The following is an 11889-nucleotide window of genomic DNA, read 5'->3' as shown; positions in this document are numbered from 1 at the left end:
GGGACCCACGCGCGCCCGCCGCGCTGCCCCGCCAGGGCGGAGGAGGAGCAGGGGGGGCGGCAGGGGGGGGCGCGGCAGGGGCCGGCGAGAGCAGCGCCGAGGCCGGCGGCCGGCGGCGGCCCCCTCGGCTCCCCCCCGCCCCGGCCCACGCCCACAGGCCGCTCGGAGGGCCGGCGCGGGCCGCAGGTGAGCTCCCCGGGCGCGGGCGGCGGGGGACGCGGGGTTCCGGGACCTCGCGTGAGGGGGGGGGGGTGCGCGTGGGGGGGTGCGTGGGGGACGTCCCCCGCGCTCCGGGTCGCCGCCGACAGGGCGGGCCGGGCCCTGGGCTGGGCTGCGCTGCGCTGCGCTGGGGTGGGTGGGGGGGGGAGTGCGGAGGGCGGCGGCCCAGGCTCGGCTGGGTGGCCGCGAACTTGGCGCCTACGCTGGCACGCGAGCCTGGGGGGAGCCGGCGCGAGGACCCCCCCACGCCTCCCCCCCTCTTTACACCCCGGGTTGCCCGGATGGTGCGCTGCGCTGCGCTGCGCTGCGGGGGAGCAAAGCGGCCGGGAGAGAAACTTCAGCGACCTCTGCGAGCAGTTCGCGTGCGACCTCGGAGGCGGCGTCCTTAACCCGGCACCCAGAACCCGTCGGGGATCCTGGTGGGGTGTTCTCTTTTCCCTTCAGTATCTTTATTTTCCAAAATAAATAAATGCTTTTTTTTTTTTTTTTTTCCTATGCGACGGTCCCCATCCACCGGGAGGGGAAGTTGAAAGTAGGCTGGCGGTGCTCAGGGAGAAACGTCGCCTCGTCCGCGGAGTTCACACGTTTCTTGCTTGCCTGGGCGTCTTTCCCCCATAGTCACTTGCCTGCAAGTTGCGACCCTGAGAGCGGTGACAGGCGACTTGGCCTCCGACGGGACAGTCAGGACCTGCGCCTGGCGCACGCCCCGGGTCTGAGCCCAGCTGGGAGGGGTTGGGCCCTATCTCCTGTTTTCCGCGTTGCGCGGCCCCCCAGCTGCCCCAGGGCCTTGCGTCTTAATGTCCCGGGTGAAGCAGTTGTGTAGGGTCCCTCTGATGGTTTCCATTCGTTTTGTGAAGCAGGACACACTTCCTGCAGTTTTCCCTGGGTTCTTTCAAAGAGGGACACTTGGAAGTGCGGGAAGTGTGGCAGTGAAGAGTTGTTTTAAATCTTCTTGGCAGGAATTTTAGTGTAAAATGTTATTCTTAATCGAGGGTCTGTCTAGTTAAGTAGGTAACATTATAATAACCCCAAGATTTAGAAATTTTGACGCAAGGGCAGAAATTACCTTGAGTGAAGATTCCAAGGTGTAACTGTCCTTATGAGTGTGAAACTTCCCTGATTTTGAAAGAATGTTGGCCTAAAGACTGGTCTTATTTGTACACTATACACTGTTCATTTTCCCGGCTTTACGAGAGGATATTAACCACAAGAGTCGTGTCATATCTCAAGTACACCTACACGTTGTAAGTTGGAAATGGCAATGAAATTTCTATTTATCCAAGTGACATTTTGATGGGAGTTTTTTTTTTCTTTTTTTAAAAATTTTATTTCTTTGTTTACAGAGATAGAGACAGACAGAGGGAAAGAGAGAAGGAGAGAATGGGCAGATGAACTCCAGATGCATGCACCACTGTGCATCTGGCTTTACATGGATACTGTGGAATTGAACCTGGGTCCTTTGGTTTTGCAGGCAAGCACCTTAACCACTGAGCCTTCTCTTCAGCCTGTTGATGGGTTTCTTGTTAAGGAAATTGTTAAATACTGAAATGATATTCTTAAAATTATTTATTTTTCTCTTTAATTTTACTTGTGTGTGTATGTGTGCGTTTTCTAGGATCTCTTTCCACTACAAATGAATGCCAGTCTGCATTTACATGGGTGGTGGAAAAATTGAACCTAGGGCCAGTAGGCTTTGCAAGCAAGCACCTTTAGCCTCTGAGCCATCTTCCCAGCCTCTAAATTGGTTCTTGATCTATCTTACCAATTCTGAAACAGTATCTGGTGATTTAAAATAATTGTTCGTGTTTTTATAGGAAACTATCACTGCCCCCTATAACTTTAAAATTTCCATCAGCTCATTGATGAGTCCTGACAAACATGTTTATAAGGTCATTTGGTCAGTTTTGTCAGATAGTGCTAAAATAAATTCTAAATAAGATTAGAAGGGCTGGAAAGATGGATCAGTGGTTAAAGGTGCTTGCTTGCAAACCCTGACAGACATCCTGGGTTTGATTCCTTACTACCTACATAAAGCCACATGGCACAAAATTGTACATGTATCTGGAATTAGTTTGCAGTGGCAGTAGGCCCTGATGTGTCTGTTCTCTGTCTTATTTGTTGTCTCTGTCTGCAATTAAATCAATATAAAGAATGAAATAAACCAAATAAAATCACAAGGATCGGAAAGACTTTGAAGTTTCAGGTGTGCCTGGGAAATAAACATTCCTTAACTCAAGTGATAGGAAACATAATTTGAGCCTTTATGGGTTCTTTAAAATCTTCACAAGGCAAATAGTTTAATTCAGGATTGCATTGATAAAGATTTATGAGTTGAACATTGAGAACTTTCTATATCAAATATTGAAAGAACATTTTGAAGTAAATGTTAGAAATGATCTTTTTTATTTCTCCAAAGTTGTTTATGTTTTTTTTTTTTTTTCCAAGGTAGGGTCTTGCTCTAGTCCAGGCTGACCTGGAATTCACTGTGTAGTCCTAGGCTGGCCTCAAACTCAAGGTGATCCTCCTACCTTGGTCTCCCAAGTGCTGAGATTACAAGTGTGCACCACCACACCCAGCTCAAAGCTGTTTGTGGATGTTAACTAGGATGGATGAGACATCCTACTAGGCCATATTCCTTCCTGTTTCTTTCTTTTGGGGGAAGATATAGGTAGAAACACAAAATTGGAAGTAATATTTTTTTAAAAAATAGTTATTTATTTAAGAGAGGGAGGGGGAAGAAAGAATAAATGGATGGATGGATGTGCCAGGGTCTCATGTCCCAGGCAAACAAACTTCTGACACATGTACCACTTTGTACATCTGTCTTCACGGGGCACTGAAAAATTAAATCCTGGCCCCCAAGTTTTGTAAGCAAGTACCTCCAACTGCTGAGCCATCTCTTGCGCCCTGGAGGTAGCATGTTTTAAGTGACAACAGCAAAGCTGATTTGGACTTTGAATGTGTAGACTTTACATTTAGTGGTTGGTTTGCCATTGGATTCCTGGTTCCTCTGAGGAGATGTTAGTTAAGGAAGTGAGTGTGTTTACTTACCAGTATAAAGACCTATGAGAGCTGTTTCAGCTGTATCTTCGACTTGTAAAAAGACAGAATTTCTTTCTTCTTTTTGTTTGAGAGAGATAGAGAAAGAGGCAAATAGAGACGAGAACAGATGTGCCAAGCTCTCCAGCCACTGCAAACGAACTCCAGACGCATGTGCCACCTTGTACATCTGGCTTACATGGATCCTGGGGAATCCAGTCTGGGTCCTTTGGCTTTGCAGGCAAGTGCCTTAACTGCTAAGCCATCTCTCCACAACCCCACCACCACCTTTTTTTATTTTTCTTTTTTTTGGTTTTTCAAGGTAGGATCTCGCTCTAGCCCAGGCTGACCTGGAATTCACTATGCCGTCTCAGGGTGGCCTTGAACTCATGGTGATCCTCCTACCTCTGCCTCTCCGAGTGCTGGGGTTAAAGGTGTGCGCCACCACGCCCGGCTTTTCTTTTTCACCTGGTCATGGTAGCATATGCCTTTAATCCCAGCGTACCCGTCTTCTCCAGCCCTTTTTAAATTTTCTTTTTTAGGGCTGGAGGGATGGCTTAGCGGTTCAATTCCTCAGGACCCACGTTAGCCAGATGCACAAGGGTGCCCACGCATCTGGAGTTCCTTTACAGTGGCTGGAGGCCCAGGCATGCCTGTTCTCTCCCTCTGTCCATTTCTCTCTCGCTCGCTGTCAAATAAATAAATAAATATATTTAAAAAATTTTTCTTTTGTAAAGACAGTATTTCTGAAATGTGTTGTCAAAGCAAGGGCTGTGCTGGTGTCTGTGGACCTCCTTGGCTCCACAAGTAGGTTTCAAGGAATTCCTCGCCCTCCCACAGTCGTGACTTCCATGCTTCGTGTGTGTAGATGTACATATACACACACACATACATATATATGTTCTTCTGCAAATAGGATATATAGTTGTAAAAGAGATACAGGCTTAAAAAATCAAAAAGAACCCATCACTCTTCACTTAATAAAAAAGGGAGAGAGAATAATCATTTCCAAGAGGAAGAAAATTAAAACTGTCTTTGTGCTCATTACTTTTGAAAGTTGTCTTCGACCTAACTAGCATTAGAGGTGCAAAGGCACTTACGTCTTGTTCTCATGCAGGGCATGGCACTCAGTTGATAGACACGCCTGTATGCATACACTGTGACTGTCTTTCTGTTATATCTAAGAATCATCAGAAAATGGCCATTGAGCTTGCTCCCAGCCCTTAGTAAAGAGTTCGTTTAGTTCCACTCTGAAGTTTGCCTGGGAGGTAGTCACTATAAGAAGGCCTTTGTAGGGCAGCAGGACCTGCTGGGCAAACAATTTCCTAAGTTCAAACAACAGACTCAGGTTGTAGTGTAGCTTCTCATTCTCACTTGTCAACCCTCTAGTTTTCCATCTGGATAATGCCTGTCTAGCAGGGATATTTGGGGGCCGGCTAGAAGTTCCTTGTATAAAGTTCTGAGTCCCTTGTTAGTACATAGGAAGGGGCCTGCAAGGTCAGGATCCAGGCTTTGAGTCAACATGTACAATTGTGGTATATACCATGAGATATGTTATTTCTTTTTTTTTTTTTTTTTTTTTTTTGTTTTTTCGAGGTAGGATCTCACTCTTGCTCAGACTAACCTGGAATTCACTGTGTAGTCTCAGGGTGGGTTCGAACTCGTGGTGATCCTCCAAACCTCTGCCTCCCGGGTGCTGGGATTAAAGGTGTGCGCCACCACGCCCAGCTATTTCTAAACAGGTTAGGTATTAACCTGTCACTTTTTTTTTTTTTTTGGAGGGTTTGTGGTAGTGTTTCAATCTAGCCCAGGCTGGCCTTGAACTCACATTAATCCATTTTTTTTATAAAGCTTTTTATTTTTATTTATTTATTTGAGAACAACAGACAGAGAAAGAGGCAGAGAGAGAGAGAATGGGCACGCCAGGGCCTCCAGCCACTGAAAATGAATTCCAGATGCGTGCGCCCCCTTGTGCATCTGGCTAATGTGGGTCCTGGGGAATTGAGCCTTGAACCGGGGTCCTTAGGCTTCACAGGCAAGCGCTTAACCGCTAAGCCATCTCTCCAGCCCTATCCTTTTTTTTAAAAAAATCATATTTTCAAAAGTGAGCTAGTTAAGGTTAAGAGGTACTTGTAAGAGGGAGGCCCTTGAAGGAAGTTGGGAGTGGGATTGATGAATTTGGTGAAGCAGAGGCATGTTGCTACCTGGGGAGGAAGAGCAGCAATCTGTCAGCATCCTAGCTGCTCTGTGAGCGAGAGTCCTTTGAACGTTGCTCTTCACTTGTCCCTTAAATTAAGAAATCCATGCTGAAAACTGCACAGTACTTTCCAGTCTGTCATCCCTTGAAACCCTTCATCACTCTTTTCCGTGGCCTCACAGTGACCCCAGGGATTTCACGGTTGGAGTATACCTGAAACACTTGTCTAATTCTGCAGCCTCTCTCCCCACTGAACTCAAATCCAGGACCTCACACGTAGTAGACAGTCACTGTACCACGAAGTTATACCTCCAGCTCTCTGCTATCATTAAAATAACCCCCAAATTGGGTACTGAAATTGATTTTTCTCTATAGGGAAAAAAAAGGGTCTGGCTGGGCGTGGCGGCACACGCCTTTAATCCTGGCCCTTGCAAGGCAGAGGTAGGAGGATTGCCTTGAGTTTGAGGCCAGCCTGAGACTGCATAGTGAATTAGTGAATTCCAGATTAGCTTGGGCTAGAGTGGAACCCTATCTCAAATAACAACAACAAACAGACTGAATCATATTTTCCTCTAAATGTTGAAGGAAAAGAGAGAGGGCATTATAAATCAAAAATGTGTGACATCTATGAATGAAATCCTTAAAATGTCTTGGCCTTAAAAATAAACTTGCTTCTATTGTTCTTTCTTTATTTTTTCCCTTTGGTTTTTCAAGGTAGGGTCTCACTCTAGCCCAGGCTGACCTGGAATTCACTATGTAGTCTCAGGGCGGCCTTGAACTCACGGCGATCCTCCTACCTCTGATTAAAGCCGTGCGCCACCCCGCCTGGCACTTCTACTGTAGGCTTTCCCTGTTCTCATTTACTCGTTCTTGTTTGCTTTTGGGTTGAGTGGTGATTATGAACAAGGGTTTTCAACTCAGCCATTTATAAATATAAAAGCTGGGCTGGAGAGATGGCTCAGTGCTCAAAGGTGCTTGCTTGAAAAGCCTGATATGGCCCAGGTTCAATTCCTCAGTACCCACATAAAGCCAGATGCACAAAGTAGTGCATGTGTCTGGAGTTCATTTGGAGCAGCAGGAGGCACTGATACACCCCTTCTCTCTCTCTCTCTCTCTCTCTCTCTCTCTCTCTCTCTCTCTCTCTGATTCTTTCTCTTTGTCTCTAAATAAACAAATAAAATATTAAAAAAAATATAGCCAGGCATGTTGGCACATGCCTTTAATCCCAGCACTTGGGAGGCAGAGGTAGGAGGATTGCTGTGAGTTTGAGGCCGCCCTGAGACTACATAGTGAATTCTAGGTCAGCCTGAGCTAGAGTGTGACCCTATCTGGAAAAACAAAAAAGATAAAATAAATACATATAAAAGCCACTCTTGCCTGGCATGGTGGCACACACCTTTAATCCCAGCACTCAGGAGGCAGAGCTAGGAGGATCACTGTGAGTTCGAGGCCAGCCTGAGACTACATAATGGATTCCAGGTCAGCCTGGGCTAGAGTGAGACCCTACCTTGAAAAACAAAAACAAACAAACAAATAAAAGCCACTCTTGTGGTGGTAGGAGGATGTGATCTGGGAGGCCAACCTGGGTTAGAATGAAATCCTATCTCAAACAAACAAACCAACAAACAGAATCACCGCTGTTCATTTATGCTGTATATAAGCTGGGACTGACTTTGGCCTATAGGCCATCATTGACTTGTACCTTCCCTGGAAGAATAGTAGTTTCAGTTAGGTGTGGTGGTATAACACCAGCAGTTAGGTAGGGGCAGGAGGATCAGAAGGTCAAGGCTTGTCTTGGCTACGTAGCTTGGTGGCAGCCAGCCTGAGTCACATCAGACCCTATCTCAACTCCTCAAATGAAGAGGGAATACTAGTCAGAACTGTGGCATCCCCAAGCAGTAACCCTATCATTCTTGCACTTACCCGCGCACACACTGCTGTTCGTCACCACACGTATTTTAGGGTGCTAGTTTGATCCAGTGCTTCTTTAGTAGGACACACCTCTAGTCAGTAAGTTGTGATTTACCACAGTCTGAGGCCTTCCCTTAGAAGATGTGCTGAATTTCCATTCTTGCTAAAAATGTTCTCACTTTGCCTCCTTTTCCATAGAGCTTGGTGGCTGAACACCGTCATGTGTGATGGTCTGAAGGAATCTCCCTTTGGAGGTGTCTGGACACTTGATGATCCTATTGTCCTCTGTATTCCTGAAGGCAAAGTAACCAACACTGGCCGGGTGCCTTTGCATGCTGGGCACCCCATTAGTACCAGCACTCGGGAGGTAGAGGTAGGAAGATCTCAAATTCGAGGTCACCTGAGACTTCATAGTGAATTCCAGATCAGCCTGGGTAGAGCAAGACCACACCTCAAAAAACAAAACAACAGGGCTGGAGAGATGGCTTAGCGGTTAAGCACTTGCCTGTGAAGCCTATGGACCCTGGTTCGAGGCTTAGTTCCCCAGGTCCCACGTTAGCCAGATGCACAAGGGGGCGCACGCATCTGGAATTCGTTTGCAGAGGCTGGAAGCCCTTGCGCGCCCATTCTCTCTCTCCCCCTCTATCTGTCTTTCTCTCTGTGTCTGTCGCTCTCAAATAAATAAATAAATTAATTAATTAATTAATTAAAAAAAAAAAACAACAGCAAAAAGTAACCAACACTGCCTTTCAGGCTCTTCTCTAGTCTCTGTCTTCCCTGAGGAAGTTTATATCCTAGCTTCTCCCACCCCTCTCTGCATAGTGTGCTTGGTTAAATAAAGTACAGAGAGATTTCTCTTGTGGTCTAAGCCCTGGAGGTTAGCTCCAGACTGGAGTGTACAGATGTGTATGTGGGTGTGATCTTACCTGGTCATTCCTAAAGCTGAGGGCAGATTGGAATGAACAGATGTGTGCATGTGTATGCATGATTAGAGTGTACAGATGCCTGTATGTGTGTGTGTGATTGGAGTGTGCAGATGCATGTATATGTGATATCTCAACTGGCCATACTTGAAGCTGAGGGAAGATTGGAGCAAACACATGTGTAGATGAGTGTGTGTGTGTGTGTGTGTGTGTGCGCGCGCGCGCACGTGTGTGTGATTAGAGTGTACAGATGCTTGTATGTGTGATGTCTCAACTGGCCATACTTGAAGCACCGAGGGCAGCTTCTTATTTTCTTTTTCTTTTCTTTTCTTTCTTTCTTTCTTTTTTTTTTTTTTTTTTTTGAGATAGGGTCTTGCTCTAGCCCTGGCTGATTTGGAAGTTCACTATGTAGTCTTAAGGGTGGACTTGAACTCATGGTGATGCTCCTACCTCTACCTCCAGAGTACTGGGATTAAAGGCGTGTGCCACCACACCCAGCCTTACCTTCTCCCTGCTCCTTGATCTTCTCCCTTGGCCTTTGTAGGGTGCAGATGTAGTGATGATAATGGCCCTTTTGTTGTTGATGATGTTTTGCTTTTATTTTTCAGGATAGGGTCTCACTGTAGCCCAGGCTGACCTGGAATTCACTATGTAGTCTCAGGCTGGCCTCAAACTCACAGGGATCCTCCTGCCTCAGCCTCCAAATTGGGATTAAAGACTTTTGCCACCATCTGATAATGGCTTTATTTATTTATTTATTTATTTTGCCTCCTTTCCTATCTTCCACATTCTCTACTAATTTACTGATATAAATTTACCAATTTATTTGTTGATTGTAGTGAGTATGTTCCTTTTCCAGCTATTTTTTTTTTAACTTCATAATGCTGAAAGTAAAATTACCAGAAGCTATTGGGTACTTTAGAATTTCCTCCTTCTCCAACTGTTAGCTTACTGAAATACCACACATTTGAGTTGATATTTTAGATATCTAAAGATAATATGCAATTTAAAAAGTGGTTGCCTATTACATCCAGAAACTAAAGATCTAGGACATTAAACAATTGGTGAGGATGTCTGTACATACATAGATGAATGTACCAGGCCATATGCTTTCTCAGTTTTAATAACATCATAGAAAGCAATCTAAGTATCTCTTAATGAAGGATTAAGTTAGACTCTAGCCACAGAATGAAATACTATACAATCTTTCTTTTTTATATTTTTATTTATTAGAGAGAGGTTGGGTGTGCCAGGGCCTCTAACCACTACAAACGAACTCCAGAGGCCTGCGCCACTATATGCACCTGGCTTACAGGGGTTCTGGGGAATCTGGCTGTTTAGGCTTCGTAGGCAAGTAAGTGCCTTAACTGCTAAGCCATCTCTCTAGCCCATGTACAATCTTATTAAAAAGAATAATGCAAGAGCTGGAGAGACAGCTCAGGAGTTAAAGGCATCTGTTTACAAAGCCTGATGGTTTGGGTTCGATTCCCCAATACCCATATAAAACCAGATCCACAAAGTGGCTCATTTAGCTGAAGTTTGTTTCAGATGTCAAAAAACCCTGGCATGCCCATTTTCTCCCTACCTCTGCTTGGAAATAAAGGAATTTTTTCAAAAAAGGATAGTGCAGGTTAATATTGACATGGAATGGGGATAAATAATGAGAAAAAATGTACCAAATAATAAGACTTTGTCACCTCTGGGTAGTAAGATTTGGGGAAGTTTTTGTTTTTGTTTTTGTTTTTTTTGAGACAAGCCCAACAAATTGGGCTTTTTTTAAAAAAGTATTTTAGGGCTGGAGAGATGGCTTAGCGGTTAAGCGCTTGCCTGTGAAGCCTAAGGACCCCGGTTCGAGGCTCGGTTCCACAGATCCCACGTTAGCCAGATGCACAAGGGGGGCGCACGCGTCTGGAGTTTGTTTGCAGAGGCTGGAAGCCCTGGCGCGCCCATTCTCTCTCTCTCCCTCTATATGTCTTTCTCTCTGTGTCTGTCGCTCTGAAATAAATAAATAAATAATTTTAAAAAAGTATTTTATTTATTTATTTGACAGAGAAAGAGGGAGAGAGGGCTGGAGGGATGGCTTAGCAATTAAGGCATTTTGAAAGCCAAAGGACCCAGGTTCAATTCCCCAGCACCCATGTTAGCCAGATGCACAAGGGGGCGCACGTGTCTGGAGTTTGTTTGCAGTGGCTGGAGACCTGGTGTGCCCATTCTCTCACTCTCTCTCCATCTCTTTCTCCCTCTTTCTCTCTGTCAGATAAATAAATAAAAATATTTTTTAAAAAAGAGGGAGAGAATGGGTGCACCAGGGCCTCCAGCCACTGCAGACGAATTCCAGATGTGTATACCCCTTTGTGCATCTGGCTAACATGGGTCCTGGGTAATCAAACCTGGGTCCTTTGGTTTTGCAGGCAAACACCTTAACTGCTAAGCCAATTCCTTCAGCCCAAACAGACTGGTCTTTTTAAAAAAATATATTTACTTATTTGAAAGAGAGAGAAAGAGGTAGACAAGAGAGAATGGGCACACCAGGGCCTCCAGCCACTGCAAACTAACTACAGATGCATGTGGCCCCTTGTGCATCTGGCTTACATGGGTCCTGGGGAATCAAACTGGGGTCCTTAGGCTTCACAGGCAAATGCCTTAACCGCTAAGCCATTTCCCAGCCCCTTCCCCTTTTTAAATTTGTGTGTGTGTGTGAGAGAGAGAATGAATTGGCACACCAGGGCCTCCAGCTGCTGCAGTCGAACTCCAGATGTGTGCACTAGCTTGTGTGCGTGTGTGACCTTTGTGTGTCTGGTTTATGTGGGACCTGTACAGTCAAACATGAGGCCTCAGGCTTCACAGGCAAGCACCTTAACCACTAAGCCATCTCTCTACCCCTGTTTCTTTCTTTTTTTTTTTTTTTACGTTATTTATTTATTTGTGAGAGAGGAAGAGGAAGATAGTGATGAAAGAGAGAATGGGTGCACAAGGTCCTCCAGCCATTGCAAATGAACTCCAGATGCTTATGCCATCTTGTGCATCTGGCTTATGTGGGTATTGGGGAATCAAACCTGGGTCCTTAGGCTTTGCAGGCAAGCACCCTAGCCGCTAAGCCATCTCTTTATCCCTCTTTTATAAGCAAGGGAAAATTTGACAAAGAAAAAGACATAGTAATTGAAAAAAAAAATATCTCTGATTTGCTGCTATGTGACTGATTCCCTTTGTGGTCTGTTGTATTGAGTGGGAAAGGTAACTTGAAAATATTTTTCTTCTCTTGGCTGTTCATTCTCCTGGCACCTGACTCTCCTGGTCCTTGCTTTGATTCCAAAGACCTACATACAGATAGTGATGAGACATCAGGCTGGTTCATAAAAGATAGCCTCTCAAGTGCTCAGCACTGCAGTATCTCTGTTACACCTTCCACGGCTCAAGGTCCATTGCGGAAGAGGTGGCAGAAAGAATGTAAGAGCCAAAGGAAGGATAGGACTGCTTATAATGCGCTCTTCGAGACACAAAATGGTCTGGATATCCATGACCTCGCAGTGCCTGACACTACCTACACAAGACCATCATAATAGGATGGAAAGATCATGATATTAAAATAAAAGAGAAAGC

General features: G+C 45.4%; 1 long non-coding RNA gene across 1 annotated transcript in view; it reads left to right on the top strand.

Moving 5' to 3' along the window:
• Nucleotides 1-137: 137 nt before the first annotated feature.
• LOC123455342 overlaps nt 138-11889 on the top strand; it is a 44624-nt gene continuing 32872 nt past the window's right edge. Inside the window, exon 1 of the long non-coding RNA XR_006633852.1 lies at nt 138-186. This is a non-coding gene — a long non-coding RNA (uncharacterized LOC123455342). The remainder of the gene's footprint in view (nt 187-11889) is intronic.

Source organism: Jaculus jaculus, chromosome 16, assembly GCF_020740685.1.
Source record: "Jaculus jaculus isolate mJacJac1 chromosome 16, mJacJac1.mat.Y.cur, whole genome shotgun sequence".
NCBI lineage: Eukaryota > Metazoa > Chordata > Mammalia > Rodentia > Dipodidae > Jaculus > Jaculus jaculus.
The sequence above is the reverse complement of the archived record's forward strand: the minus strand, read 5'-3'. Positions and strand labels throughout refer to the sequence as shown.